This window comes from Pelodiscus sinensis, chromosome 3 (assembly GCF_049634645.1).
Source record: "Pelodiscus sinensis isolate JC-2024 chromosome 3, ASM4963464v1, whole genome shotgun sequence".
In the NCBI taxonomy this organism is placed as follows: Eukaryota; Metazoa; Chordata; order Testudines; family Trionychidae; genus Pelodiscus; species Pelodiscus sinensis.
This window is the reverse complement of record NC_134713.1, coordinates 20,588,898-20,604,484: the sequence shown is the minus strand read 5'-3', so window position 1 is coordinate 20,604,484 and position 15,587 is coordinate 20,588,898.

Below are 15,587 nucleotides of genomic sequence, written 5' to 3'. Positions count from 1 at the left end.
TTATTTAAATGAGCAAGGTTGATTCAGAACACTTTTTGACAAGGTCTTTGGAAAAGCCATTCTGTTTGCACCTGGATAATGAAAGTAGGTTAGAATGGAGACAATGAGACCTAGAAGAATTGTTAGACGAGCTACAGCTGAACACTGCTGAAGACAAGTAGTATAAAGATTTTGCCATACTAAAAAATTCACTAAGCAGCATGCCTCAAGGTCTGACGCCAGACAGAAAGTGAGCTTTTTATTTTCTTTTTTTCCTTTGCAAGGAAGCACAAGAATTGAATTACTTAAAGTAGTTTATTTTGTTTTCTTAGTTCCTGTCAGCAATACATTTTCAGAAAGTGTGTTTAGTCACATTGAAAGTAAATGGACAAGTAAGAGGAACATTTCGTCAAGTTATATTGATAAAGTCAGAGCTTAAGGTCAGTTTTTCAAAGTTCAAACAATCATGCATTTAATTTAAAATATTTATCAAAGAACAGAAAGACCTTCATGCTTCAAGAAAAAAAATACATGCAACTGCAAACTGTTATGAATAGGCAACTTCATGCACATGCAAAAGACATACCGTTTAGTAGGCTGAATATAAATAAAATATAGCATTTTTTGAAAGTGGGAAAGGAGTCGTGGTTGAGTTTATTTTTTACAGCTACGACTTATATTAAATCTCTATAAAATTAATCCGATACACAGAATTATGCATTATATAAGTCTGAAACAAAAGCCATCCAATATACGTACTAGGGAAGTAAAAGGAAGTGGTAGCACTGTGCTAAAGCTTGCTAAATACTACATGAATAATGTTAATGTAGATGAATTGTTATTTGCTACATTAAAGTAGAGGGTGTTTATTTTTCTTTTCATGTTTTGGACAAAATGGTTCAGCTCTTCTGGATTTTTTTTTTGTACCTCAAAGTTGGCATCCCTACCTCCATCTGAGGTGGAGAAGATTGCTGTTCCTTCTCCTGTGAGCACCCTCATCACTAGGTAGGGGAATATTCTGAGATAGGGCTTCTTAAATCTCTCCGGTTGAAGCTGTTGCACTGTAGATAAATAATTAAAGAGTTAGTGGAGCAGGGCACTATTAAAATCCACAAGAGCAAACTGTTTTGTTGCACAGGAAAGATAGAAAGTATGACAAGAGACGATGCTGACTTAACCAGAGATCTTGAATGATCTAAAAATCAAAGAGGAGTCGGGCAAAAAGTGGAAACTAGAATATAGTTATGTAGGCGCAAATTTAGAAATGCCATGGCACAATATGTGCTCAATCTAGATAGAGACATATAGGGAAACAGGTAAAGATTCTACAGGTATATCAGAAGCAAGAGGAAGACCAAGGACAAGGTAGGCCTGTTTCTCAATGAAGAGAGAAAAACAATAAGGGTATGTCTACACTACCACCCTAGTTCGAATTAGGGTGGATAATGTAGTCATACAAACTTGCAAATGAAGCCCAGGATTTAAATTTCCTGGGCTTCATTTTCATGTTGCCGGGCGCTGCCATTTTTAAATGTCCGCTAGTTCGGACTCCGTGACCGCGGCTACACGCGGCACGAACTAGGTAGTTCAGACTAGGCTTCCTATTCCAAATTACCATGGAACGAGGAGTACCGGTAGTTTGGAATAGGAAGCCTAGTCCGAACTACCTAGTTCGTGCCGCGTGTAGCCGCGGGCACAGAGTCCGAACTAGCGGACATTTAAAAATGGCGGCGCCCGGCAACATGCAAATGAATCCCGGGAAATTCAAATCCCAGGCTTCATTTGCAAGTTCGTATGACTACATTAACCACCCTAGTTCGAACTAGGGTGGTAGTGTAGACATACCCTAACAGAACATGTGGAAATGTGGAGAGGTACTTAATGACTTTGTTTCAGTTTTTATCAAGAAGATTGGTGGTGACTGGACACCTTACACACTGAATGTCAGTAAAAATGGCAAAAGTTCAGAAATTAAAATAGGAAAAGAACAAGTTAAAATGACTTAGACGTGTTAGATGTCTTTTAATCACCAGGGCCTGATGAAATACATCCTAGAATACTCAAGGAGCTGACTGAGGGGATATCTGAGCCATTAGCGATTATCTTTGAAAGTCATGAAATACAGGAGAGATTGCAGAAGTCTATTTTCTTGCAGAAGTCTATTTTCTTGGTCTATTTTGAATCTCTCTCTCTACTGCAGGGACTGTTTAGACCAGCTTTTAGCACAATGAAGGCCCAACCACAGTTGGGGTGACTAGATGCTATTGTCATTAAAACGATTAAAAATAATGCTATTTTCACTTGTGGTCATCTCTGCTTCTTTAAAATGCAGGACTTTAAATAATGACTTCTAAGGGTACATCTACACTTCAGGGCTAAAGCCAAAGGGTGCGTCTACGCAGCAGGGCTGAACTCGAAATAAGTATGCAAATTGAGCTACATCAATTATGTAGCTTATTTAGAAATAGCTTATTTTGAAATTGGGAGCATCTACACAGCACTTTTTTTGAAATAGAGCACTCTTCCTCCGACTTCCCTTACTTCTTGTACAATGAGGGTTACAGGAGTCAGAGTAAGAATTCCTCCAGTTTGACAGTATTTTGATATTATTTTGAAATAACTGCCTGCTGTGTAGACACAAACTGAGTTATTTTGAAATAACGCTAGTTATTTCAAAATAATGTTGCTGTGTAGATGTACCCAAAATAAGCGATGAAACTTCAGCTATGTCATTTGCGTAGCTTAAGTCAAAAAAGCTTATTTCGGCTGTTGGCACTGTCTACTCAGCAGGAAGTCTGAGAAAGCATTCTTCCCCTGACTTCTCTTACCCTTCATAAAATAAGGGTTACAGTAGTTGGAGTAAGAAGTCCTTCAGCTCAACATTATTTTGGCATTATGTTGAAATAACTGCTTGTGTGTAGACGTGAATAATGTCAGTTATTCTGAAATAACACTGCTGTGTAGACATGCCCTTACTGCCTAGTTGAAAGCTGGCAGTGTGCTACGCACCATTAACCAGCAGAAAACAGTCTCATAAGTCTGCTGTGGCAGAACATAAATTCTGTTTAGGTCTCATGGTCAGATTGTTTCCTTGCCCTTCTAGTACACTTCTCTAAGGGTTGTGGGATTATGCTGCTCTTTATTTAGTTTACCCTTTCTGCTGCTGCTCTTGTGCTGGGGTCAATTTGTGGAGGCACAGAAAAGATTCTGGGAAACAGGACACTAGCATGCTCCCACAGTCCTTCATGGACCATGTTAGCAGAAGACCTATTTTTCTGATTATTGTCAATGAAGAATTTTGGGCAGGGGTGAGCATCCAGGGCCAGGGAAGGAGTTTCTTGTGTACATGACAAAATGCCTGAGGAATTTCTTCTTGTAAGTGTTGCATATTAAAAATAGATTCTGAATATCATGAAGAAATCTTACCCTTAAAATAGCTGTTGAAATAGGATAGTACATCTGAAATTAGAGTTTGCTCCTGACCAGCCAGTAATTGGGCTTCGATGGGACTTTTAAGAGACCAGCTACTAGATTTGGTCAGAACGTTTTAGACTAACTGTTTTTCATTGAACAATGCTGTTTTGTCAAAGCTGAAAACTTTTGTGGAAATGTACAGGTTTTTATGACATTTTCAAGAGGAAAATTCTTTAGGTTCAGGGTAGACTCTTCAGTCACTCCCAAAGAAAGACAGACACAGAAAGCGAGCAAGGAAGAGAGAGCAAGACAGAGTGATAACCTGACATTTTCAAGCCAAAAATGGATGTTTTGACGCAATTTCGTTTTGCTAAAATGTTGGTAAGGTGTTTGGTTTTATTCCAATGAAGCCCCAAAGCTAATTTAGAAACCTGGAAAGTTATCATGAAATGGAATTGTCATTCTCTGGCCTAATCAAGTGGCTTTTTCCCAGTGTGTTGTCTACTTTGTGAAAATAGTGTCCCCACCTTTAAAAACAAACAAAACAATCGTGCTTTATTTTACTCTTACTGTTTCAGAAAAGATTTGTTTTCTGTGCTCTTAACCTTAAAAGGACTTTTTATTTGGAATAGCGTATGCCTTTTTTTTCTGGGTAATAGAATCTATGCCAGGAAAAATAAAAACACATTCCTTTGTTAAGATGTCCTTCCTTGCAAGGCTGTGCAAACTCATTCTGTTCTAATTGAAGGTTTTAAAACCCATCATCTTCTCACTCTTCTTATTTAAAAGCTTCTTTCTTAAAGGCAATTTATAAGCACTTTGAGGCTGTGTCTACACTACAGAGTTTTTGCGGAAAAACGACTATTTTTCCACACAAAAAATCGCTGAGCGTCCACACCTCAAGCGCATTTTTGCACAAGAGAATTGAAAGAACAGAGGGGTTTTTGTGCAATTGGTATTCCTCTTTCTACAAGGAAGAAGCCTTTTTGCGAAAGAGTTTATTTTGCAAAAAGGCATCTGTGGACAGGGAAGAGGGGTTTTTTTGCGCAAAAAGAGGAAAAAGGAAAAAATACAGGTGCCCTGGTGGCTATTGTGTACATATCAATCAGTGCTTATTTTCAAGAGAGTGTCCATGCAGTCTGGATGCTCTCTTTCACAGAAACCCATCGCTTTTTCGATGAGCTTTTGCAGTGTGGACGCGCTCTTGTGCAAGAAGATTTTGCGGACGTTCTCTTCCAATAAAAGCTTCTTGTGCAAGAAGCCTGCAGTCTAAATGTAGCCTTAGTGATCTGTGTCATGTAGATGCTTCTTATTGTTATAAACATAATACTAGAGCTGGTTAAAAATTTTCAGATAATTCATTTTTCAAAGGAAAAATGCCATGTTGTCAAAATTGAAACTGTCTATGCAAAAAGGAGTCAATTTTGACACAATTTCAATAAAAATTGAAGTGAAGAGTTTCAACCTTATTAAGATGCCTTATTTCAAAATAATCAAAATGATTTGTTTCAGTTTTTAGATTCAAAACTATTTTTGTTTCAAAATTGATTTTATGTTGTTATAATGTAACATTTTGTGAAAGTCAAAATCAGAACAAATGTTTCCATTTTATTGAAACAGAACTTTTTGACTGACTGAAAATGAAACATTTTCAAAAGTTTCCTTTCACAAGAAAAGTTTGTGGGTTTTCCCCCTCAATTTGGAACAAAAACAAAATTTGCAAATGTTGAAATTCCATGCAGCATGGAGATTCTTCATTTTGATTGGCTCTCTATAATACAGCATTTTCCATCCACCAGGCACTCCACTATTGATCACTTACATGAGCAGATGCATTGACGGGACATACGATGCAGGTAAATAGTCACCTGAGTAAGTGTTGTCCAATCTAGCCCTTTATGTATGCCTCACTCAATCATTTGAATCAGACATCTAACCTCCAGCTGTTTTCTATGGGACATAATTGCACAGGAAGTGTTTACATAAACTGCTTTCCATGAGGACTATTACTGTACTGTGATATAATTAGAAGAAAATCAGACATGCACAAATGGGTTCCTAACACACCCGGGAATGCTCTTAGCTGGCAGAACATTCCAATATCTATTTCAGAAAGGAGAACCGAGTTTGTGTAACGGAAATCTAATGAACCAATATCACATGCTGGAACCTGGGGTTTAAAAAAAAAATGCTTGGTTATTTTACATTTATCTTTAACCATAAAAGAAACTCTTTGAAGGTGACTTAAAAGACAAAGCACCAACTTCCAAAATTTTACCAATATGTTCTGAATACCCAAGAAAAGAAGCCTACAAACATTACTTCTCTTTAAAATATACTGTCATATACTTTTGAATTGCTAGGATTGTCTTCTAATATAAAAACAATTTTATTCCATTTCCATTTTTATCACACTGTTATATCTCAGACTGCTTTATAGTTTCCCCCATAAAACATTGTTTAAAATTATTTTTAAATTTACTCCCATGATTTATATAACTCATAACTAAATGGCAAACCCCTTAAGATGTTGAAAAGTATAAAAACACTTCTAAGCATACTTTTGGAATAATTCTCCATATTTTCCATTCTATTAGGCAAAACAGGGTTAGGTTTAGGGTTGAACAGGCTTGTATAAATTTATTTTCACATTTCCCATACAAATAGAGGTGGGATGGGGTGTGCTCTTCACACTGGCGCTGCAAAAAATGAATTGGGCCAGGTGAGCTCCGTCAGCCATCTAGGCTGCAAAAGAGGGAGAATTAGGATACAGTCAACTTGTGAGAGGCAGGTAGGGCTTCTACAAAAGACGGGAAATGAGAAGCAGGGGAGATGGAAGCAGAAGTCTGTACGTACTCCCTGGGTGAGAGAAGGAAGGAAGGAAGGAAGGAAGGAAGGAAGGAAGGAAGGAAGGAAGGAAGGAAGTGTTTAGGGATGGGCTGCAGCAATGAGTTGCCTGAAATTACTCCCTGGAAAAGACTGGGAAATCCAGTGGCCTGAGGAAGGGAAGGCAATATGGAAGTGGCTCACGATAGGGCAACAAGTGCAGGGAACAGTATCTTAGTAGCTGTGTAGAGGGTCCCTGAGCCAGAACCTGAAGTATACAGTGGTCTCAAGCTCCGTTGCCAGCCACTATAGGGGAGGCACTGTAAGAAGACTGGCAGAGTCACAAAGAGGAAGCTGTGGTTCCTGGAGCAAGAGGGACTTCAGAGGATGAATTGACAAGGTGTTCCCATTGGCAGAAGCATCAGCCTGCCCTAGCTAATCTCCAGAACTTCCAGGAGGTGTTGTCGTCTTGCAGTGAGTAGAACTCCTCCTGTCCAAGTCAACCACAATCCCATGAGAAGATTCAGATAGATTGACTCTTTCACAGCACTTATTGGCCCTTCATGCAGACCCAATGGTTTGTTTGCAAGATTTAGATCTTAGCACTGAACCACAGCACATACTAATGAATTATATAAAGAGAGAATTTGTACATGTCGGTGTAGTGTAGTATGAAGTTTTTATCATGAGATCTAAGGTCCTCCTCTGAAGGAGATATAACTAATTTTGTTGGAGATGGGATACTAGGCCAGATTAACCCATTCTGATCCAGTATTCAGAATCTCTTTGTTGTTATGCCCTACCACCACTATTGCTGTGAAGTTCTTAGTAGACCATGTGTGTAGCTGGTGACATCTCTCAAGTTCCTTTATGCTCACGGGTTTCATTAAATATGTAAAGCTCAACATCTCCCTCTAAACTGAATCACTCTGATGAAGACACTGAGCACCAGTTATTTCAATCAAGAGCAACACTTGTTAAATTACAATAATCATGATGTGAGAAAGGAAACCGCTGAATTACTTGGGCTGCCGATGCTATTGATGGCTGAACACTTACTTTCACATTCCAAGAAGGATTGTTTTCTACTATAAAGAATAGATTCCCCCCCCCCCCCCAGGACCATGTATGCAGGAAGCACAGCTGCAATTGATCACTCCCAGCACAGCAGGATGCTCAGCAGCACTAGAAAATCTTTGCTTCATTTGTTAACACTTTTTCCATTTCCCCAAATGAATATTTGTGCTGAATTTTTCAGCCCCGATATAAAATGATGCCAGCATCTGATGAGGACTTTGAGTGAGAATGAAAGGATGGTGAGATGAACTGAACTATTCTGTTTCTCCCCAAATGAGAGCACTATACTGTCTTAAAAACACAGGATCTGTTTCTTCCACAATTACTTATACTGGAGCATCACCTACTGCAAGAATATACCTATTGAGTTCAGAGGATGCACTCTTGAAGTGTTATGCTACTCAATATAAGCAAATGTGGAAGACTCTTACACAGAGACATCATCCCATAAATAGTATTAATAACTGTTTTTACAGCAAACTATTATATTACCAAATGTGAAATTCCTCTCTCAAATTACACTGGTTTTGAGGGTGAGAGCAAGGAGATAGATCTGTGTATGGCAGGACTAAGTTATCTCATGACTCTATCAAAGCCATAATCTGGAGTTGTGAGCCCTTCTGAAAAGGGAGATTCCTAGTTTTCCACTGGGATATGCACATTCCTTGTTTTTAGTGAATCCTGGTATGACCCAAGTAATCTCACCTTATATTGTTGGTTCTTGTTTGATTGCTTAAGAAAGGTTTTGATCCTGTGTATATTCTAGCTATAATGAAGGTCAGTTGTTCAAACTTCTGGATGTAGTTTCTTGGATGACATGTTTTCTTTGTGCATTAATTTGAAATAAAGTTCACATATTTCTTGTTGTGTATTGGGAATACAGGAGCCAATCCTGAAATTACTTTGTAGTTGGGGTGACCCTGAATTCTACTCTCCCTTGGAGGGCTGGTAGCCCTGGAGGGTGCATAAGTATTTTCAGATTTCATATAAAAACTACTTTATTTCTAATGAAACCATTGGTAGTTTGTGGCAGCATCTATGAAAAGGGTTATAAGTTTTATCTTTATTACTAATTAAAGTATATAAGGCTTTAAATATGAATGAGTACAAACTGAGGACAAAATTTGGTCCAAAGTTCTGTACTGAAAGCAATTTTGTAGAAGAACTGTGTTCATCATCTCAGGTGACATTGGTGGATAACCAAATCTGGCCTCATGCAAATATTTTAATGAGTACTCTAGGCAGCATAACTGCATTTTATGGTGCATGAAATGTATTTGCAGGGTAAGTTATTGTTTTGAATTCTAGAAGATACCAATATATTTGCATGATACTGATGAAAACTAGCAGCTATAAAAGATCACAGAAGTCCTGAATAGTAAAATGATCTAACATATTCCATTAGCCATTCTAAACAAAGCCCAACTTTTAATATTCAATTGCTGATCTTAATAAAAGCATTAAAATTGAAAACAGAAGACTGGTGTGGGTTACAAACAGAGTAGTTAGGACTTACAATGAGCTTCTGAATTTCAAGGACCATTAACTTATCATCAAATATACTGTGGCACCTGCCCTGACATCTGGCTTTTCAGTTCTTTCTCTAATGACCAGGGAAATTGAATCTAAATTCTGCCGACACTGACAAGTATTCACTTTAATATGACAAAGATATTTATCACAAGGTTAAATAAAAAGTCTGCACCATTTTCTCTCTCTAGCCTTCCTACCTAATTAGTTTAGAACTTTATTGATGAAAAGCTGACTTTACAAAAAGCACTAGTAGTTTATAATGCCTGTTAAATTTGAAAGTTGAAAATCCAATGACTATTTCTATAAAAGCATGAAGACTAAAGGCCCTGATATAAATAAAAATTGAGACTAAACTGCATAGCAGAAAAGCGAGTATATTAAAATTTTACAGCATTCTATCACATGGAGACAACTCATACCAGTTTGTGATAATGTTAAAGCTTGAAAGTTAATCCATTCTGTGTTTATAACCTAGGTGAAACCAAGGGCAAGTATGGTTACTACTGGTGCCAATAGGCAATGAGCAGAGTGCCACAAAGCCAATATATAAAATGATGTTGACTGAAAGTGATGCATTTCAGGTTTGAAAATGCATGGAAACCTGCATTAGTGGACTTTAGCTGGGACCCAGTAGGTTAAGGAATCACAAGAACCAAAAGATAACTTTGTCTAATTTTTGGCAAGGGATTTGTAAGTTAATATACAGTCAGTATATTTTATTTGCAAGGATCATATTATGACTATCCCATATCCATTGTGCCACCTCTCCGGACAATACTTGGAATGCTGTTCTGGAGATAGGGTATGAATGCTGTTACCCCTTTTTGATATGAGCAGCTTGTCAAAGTTCAGAGCCCTAGAGATCTTCCAGTTGAAAGTAAGTAGACATTGAGGCTACGTCTAGACTGGCATGATTTTCCGAAAATGCTTTTAACGGAAAACTTTTCTGTTAAAAGCATTTTCGGAAAAGCGCGTCTAGATTGGCAGGATGCTTTTCTGAAAAAGCACTTTTTGCGGAAAAGCCTCCGTGGCCAATCTAGACGCACTTTTCCGCAAAAAAGCCCCGATCGCCATTTTCGCGATCGGGGTTTTTTTTGCGGAAAACAGTACTATGCTGTCTACACTGGCCCTTTTGGGCAAAAGTCTTTCAGAAAAAGACTTTTGCCCGATTGGGAGCAGCATAGTTTTTCTGGAAAAGCACTGATGATTTTCCGGAAAAACTTGCCAGTCTAGACACAGCCTGAGGGTATGTCTATACCACAGAGAAGATTGAAGTTGCTGCTGTTGATATTCCAGGGTTTGAATTAGTGTGTCTAATTAAAACAGCTAATTTGAACTGGAAGGAGCACTCCGGTTGATGCTGATAGTCCTGCTTTCACAAGGAGTAACGGCAGTTGAAGGGAGAGTGTTCTCCCTTCGGCTTCCTGCAGTGTGGACAGTGCCAAAAGTCGAGTTAAGGTACTTTGATGTCAGCTATGCAATTAACATAGCTGAAGTTGCATATCTTAATTAGACCTTATCCCGTAGCATAGACATACTCTGGTTGATGCAATCTTGTTGACTTACAAGGAATATACAAAGTCCTTCTCTGAATGCAAAAGGATACAAGGACGAAAAGACTAGTTTCTTAGCTTGAAGCCCCATGCCTCTTTGGTCAACATCAGACTCCAAAATGCTCACTCTGGATTTTTTTAGGGTCATACTGTACTTGCATGCTGTTGCTTGGCTGTATTCCTTGTAGGTTCTCTTCTCTTTCTGTTCAGCTGTCTTAGTTGCTGTGGTTATATATACCCTGCAATGTAAACCCAGGGTTAGTGAAACTTGAGTCAGCTGATCTAGAGTCAGAGAATACGGACTTAAGTAGCTACACTGATTGTCAACCCTGCTTTTAGAATTTTCTAACCCTGGCTCAAGCCTTCACACCATAGCACACAGACCGAAAGCCACGTAATCCCAGACCCCCTAATATTCTCCCAAAATGTGGCCACTCTAGCCCTTTGACCATAGTGCCGTGTGGGAAAACTTGACTGTCCGCTCTACACATAACAGGGAGTTTGAGCAGCCCACCAATACCTCCTGCCCAAGAGTCATTTGGGTCTGTGTGCTCCCAGCTATCAGATCCAGCAAAAATGGAAGAGGCACCTTTTGAAAGCACTTCTCTTGCTAATCTTCTGTCTGAAAAAAATGGGCAGAGCTTCCATGGTGAACATTCTGGAAGCATTTTCTGACCTACCAAAGGACTCTGAATGAATAGATGATGGAGCAGAAAGAGAAGGAGACAGAGATGTGGCAGATCCAACTGGCTGATGCTGGTCATGACACAGCACAGTGGCTAATGCCTCCTACATATAATGGTGTTTCTGGAGCAGTACCCCCGATTCAGATTGATGGCACCACACCATTACACAGAACCAGGATCAACAGCAGCGAGTCCAGAGCTGTCACATGGAGAAAGCTACATTTCAGGAGCTTTAAATAGCTTGCTCTGACTCTCCAGTATAAAGATATATGCATGAAAGTGGCCAGAATACACTGGTTAGAAGTGGGTTCACGGATTGTCAGAGACACTGTTCCCACCAACTGACAGCTACAAATGGAGTGACTGTTCCCACTGCTTTTGGGGGGACCCCATGTATCCCCTTTTGCATTAGTTTATGAAATGATGCACTGATTTCAGAGGCCCTGGCAAAAGTCATATTAAATACACTCTCACCGATGTGGAATGGTTATTAAATGTGCTTTTGTCAGATTGAAATTTCATTGGAGATGTCCACAGGCCCACCTGGATTCCAGTGTTACCAATGCTGCAAACATGACTGTGGCTTGCTATGCCACAAACTTTGTGAAGCAAGAGAGGAGCCATTTCCTCTTGAATGGGCTGATGTCAGTGAGGAGCAGCTGAATGAAGACGCTCAGCCAGAAAGAGAACCTACCACCACTGGAGCTCTATGCACCCAGGCAGGAGAAGTCAGGAATGATTTGAGTGTCTCATTATGGACTTGCATGGCCCAATGGAAGAGAGGGAATGATGCTTTTATTAATGTGCTTGGAGGAGGTGGAGGGTTCATAATGGGACTCATTAACTATGTTGGGGTTTTAGTGGTTGGGAACTGCTGGGGGGATTGATTGCTGTGAAAAATACTTATGGCCACTTATCAAATGGGTACGGGGCTTTTTAGGACTTTTTCCAATTTGTTTGTCAGTCAGAATTATTTGCTAAATAATTTCTGTGAGTAGGCTATGGATGCTTTGTGAGTAGTTTGCTGTGACTGAGATAGGTGCATAGGTGTCGTGGTTAGTTTCAAACAGACGCAAGGTTGCATAGTATAGCTTGACTGTGCAAGTGAAACAGAATCAGATTTCTGGTGCAAATAAGACACAATTATGAATTCAAAAATTCCTTTCATTAATAATATCTTACAAGTAAACTTGTTTGTCAGAATATTATTAAAAACTAATAGAGATGGAAAACCAGGTGAAGCAAATACAATTTTTTGGTCTAATGAAAATTTTCTGAAACTATGTACCAGCTCTACTAAACATGTTTCCCACACACTTTGGGCCAATTCCTGGCTTTGAAATGCATCTAATTGTCACTTTTCACCACTTTGCTGGGTTCCAGAGTGAGGCTTAGCCTCAATTTGATACCTAGAAAATTATTTTCTTTAAAATACTTACTTGATACGTTGATTCATATTTAAAAGTTCAGCCAACATAGCTGCTGCTGGGATTAAAATACTTACTCTGTTTGTGGGAAAGTTTGCCAGTGTTTACAATAACGATGCCCTGGCAAAATATGGTAGGACATGTAATGTATGAAGTCTGTTTTATTTTCATTGGCTTGAGGCAAAAGATAAACCAAGATGTCTGTACTGAATTGACCCCTTGTTTTGGTAACAAGGTCATAAGTGAAAAGAAGGCCTTCAATTTTTTTACCAGATGCATCTAACAGTAAAATGATGATGAGCTCTAAAGAATACTAAGAAAATATACATGTGGGCAGCTGTTTAAAATGATACTTTCTAGTTATCATTTTTGAGCATTTGAATACACTAGAAAAGGCTTTCCATTGGAGAGGTCACTGTAGAAAGACAAGACTGTTCATAGAAATATGCATTGAGACTAACCAGGGTGATTTTTTAAAAGAGTATTTATTCTGGAGTTGTGTCATTTGAGTGTCTTCCTCAGAATTGTTTGTGTTTAACCTACTGCACCTTCACTTTGGCTGCCCCACTGCAAGCATTATTTGGAGAATAATCCTTAGATTCTGGTACGTCTGACCACTTACATTTAAGCAGCAAGATCTAAGGGAAAATGATGTTTTCATTGCTATCTCTTAACCCCTCGGGAGTACAGTCTTGTGATGCTGCATTTCTTAGGGCCAGATCCTCAGCTAGTGTAAATTGTTATAGCTCCAGTGAAGTCAATGTGGAAGCTAAGAATCTGATCCATAGAACATAATTCCTTTAAAATGGAACTGTCACATTACAACTATAAAAATGCTGTAGCAGCATGTGCCAAGAGGTATCAGTATAATAGTTTTTGGTAGCCATCTTGTTGTATTCTTATTTTCCATTTGTCCTCTCATATTTTTCATCCTGTTAATTGAAATAATGTTTTCTATTAGGGCTAGGCTTTGCAATTGAGCATAACTGGGGAGCATTGCTTTGTTATACTGTGGATGATTTCAGGTTTAAATCGCTCGAGTTACCATTGCAATGGCATTCTGGTTGCATGGTCTACTAGACTCCAATATCCTGCAGCATCAGACAGCATAACAGAAAACAAAGATATTCTCCTGCAGTATATAAAACTAAGAACACAACCAATGAAGTTTATTAAATGCACTGACCCTGAAAGTGGATGAATGAGAAGACTTAAGTAGACTGTAAAACTTCTGAGATGCAGCTATATTATCACAGATGAAAAGAGCATATCATTCCGTAAGAAATATCTTTTGTGGGGCTAGGTATTAGGAATAATAATTTTGCAATTGTTATACAAATTGCAAAAACAAACATGTAATGTAGCCACTCACTCCTTTCAGAGACCTAAGTCTGTCCACTTAAACACCTAAACATCACATTCATGACAAGTTTGAGAGTGGGATGGTGCAGGGAGTTTCATAGGCTGTTTGTGGCACCATAACAAAAATGTGTGCAATGAAGAGATTTGTAACACTGGTTACTGTAACAGTGAAGTTATTCAAAAAGTAACTCTTTTACTCTGCAGTCCCTCAAACTGGAACATCTCTGCACCAATGAACAAGTCATTACTAGAAAGGGTAAGAAAATTTCCTATGAAACATTGTGTCAGGATTTGCCTAATCAAAATGTTCTAAAGTCAGTTCAGTTTTGACAAAGTTCCAATAAATCCCTGTTTGCCAGGTACATTTTGTGTTTCCAACAGAAACTTGTCTGGTGTCCTGCCAGTTTACCTGCTTGGCTTCATGGCTGCCTTCCTGGTGGGGCATTGGGGAGTATGGTTTTCTAGGCTCATGGCTTCTCAGCCCTCCTGGAAGGCTAGTGGGGAGTGGAAATCCTGGAAGCCCTGGGAACACTGACTCCCAGGCTTGCCACTCCAACAACTTGGACTCCCATAGCTTCCAGGATCTGTGGCTCCAGGGAAGCCATCCGGGGGAACTCCTCAAGCCAGGGATCTATTTTCTTTTGTGGAGAGTCTCAAAAATGGGAGGTTTTTCTCCCAAATTGGAGTGAAGAAACATTTTAAAATATTAAATCCCCCATGGAAAGATTTACCTTTCTCTATCCAGCTTTAGTCATCATCATCAATTACATCAAAAACCATCACAAAACACTTTTCTAAACAGTTAATCCCTTCAGTTGTGCACAACCCCTTGCAATTAGCAAAATGCTGCCTGGAAGATGGTGCATGAGGAAACATCTCTGCATGCAGAAGACACTAAGGAACTGTTAATAAATAAACTGTTGCTATGGCTGCCCATCACCACGGTACTTGAAAGTTTTTCACATAAAATTAGTACAGATTGCACCTCCCTAAACTGGGACTCTCTCATATGGCAACATCTGTGGAGCAACAGGACCACGGATGTTGCTTAATGAGAGAGCCCCAGGACAGGAGGGCCAGTAGCTGAAAGCCCGGGCAAGGTAAGGCTGGTGGTAGTGAGGCTGGGCAACAGCAGCCTGGTGGCAGTAGTGGGGCTGTGGTTTTGGGGGGTTGGGACAGCCTTGCGATGAGTCGGGGCCAGGGCAGTACATGCGTGGTGACCTGGCAGTGGGGTTATGCTGCGGCAATCCAATGGGGGCTTTGTGCTGGCCCAGCAGTGGGGACAGAGCCATGGCAGCCTGGCCGTGACAGCCCCACAGGGGAAGCCCGTTTGGGACTGTGGCAGCAGAGGCAGGCCACATCAGCAGCCCGATTGGTCAGTGTACTGGCCGGTAGCAGGGCTGGTGCCCCAGCAGTGGGGCCAGGACTGTGTGCTGCCGTGCCACTGCTATGCCAGCTGGAGCAGCAGTTATGGCAGCGGGGCTGGGACAGCTGCGTAGCCCAGCCAGCAGAGGGGCCGAAGGAGCCAGTGGCGGGGAGGGATGGCAGCCTGAGGGGGCCAGTGGCAGGGGACCTTTCCTGCTCCCATAAATTCCCTCCTCCAAGACCACTCGGGTCCAAAGGGTGCTGGACATGGGATGTCCAAACTGTAGTAATCCTAAAGTCCTTAGTCCCTCATAATGACACACTACTGTAATTGCGAAAGCTACTCATTTAACCTTTTAGCATTT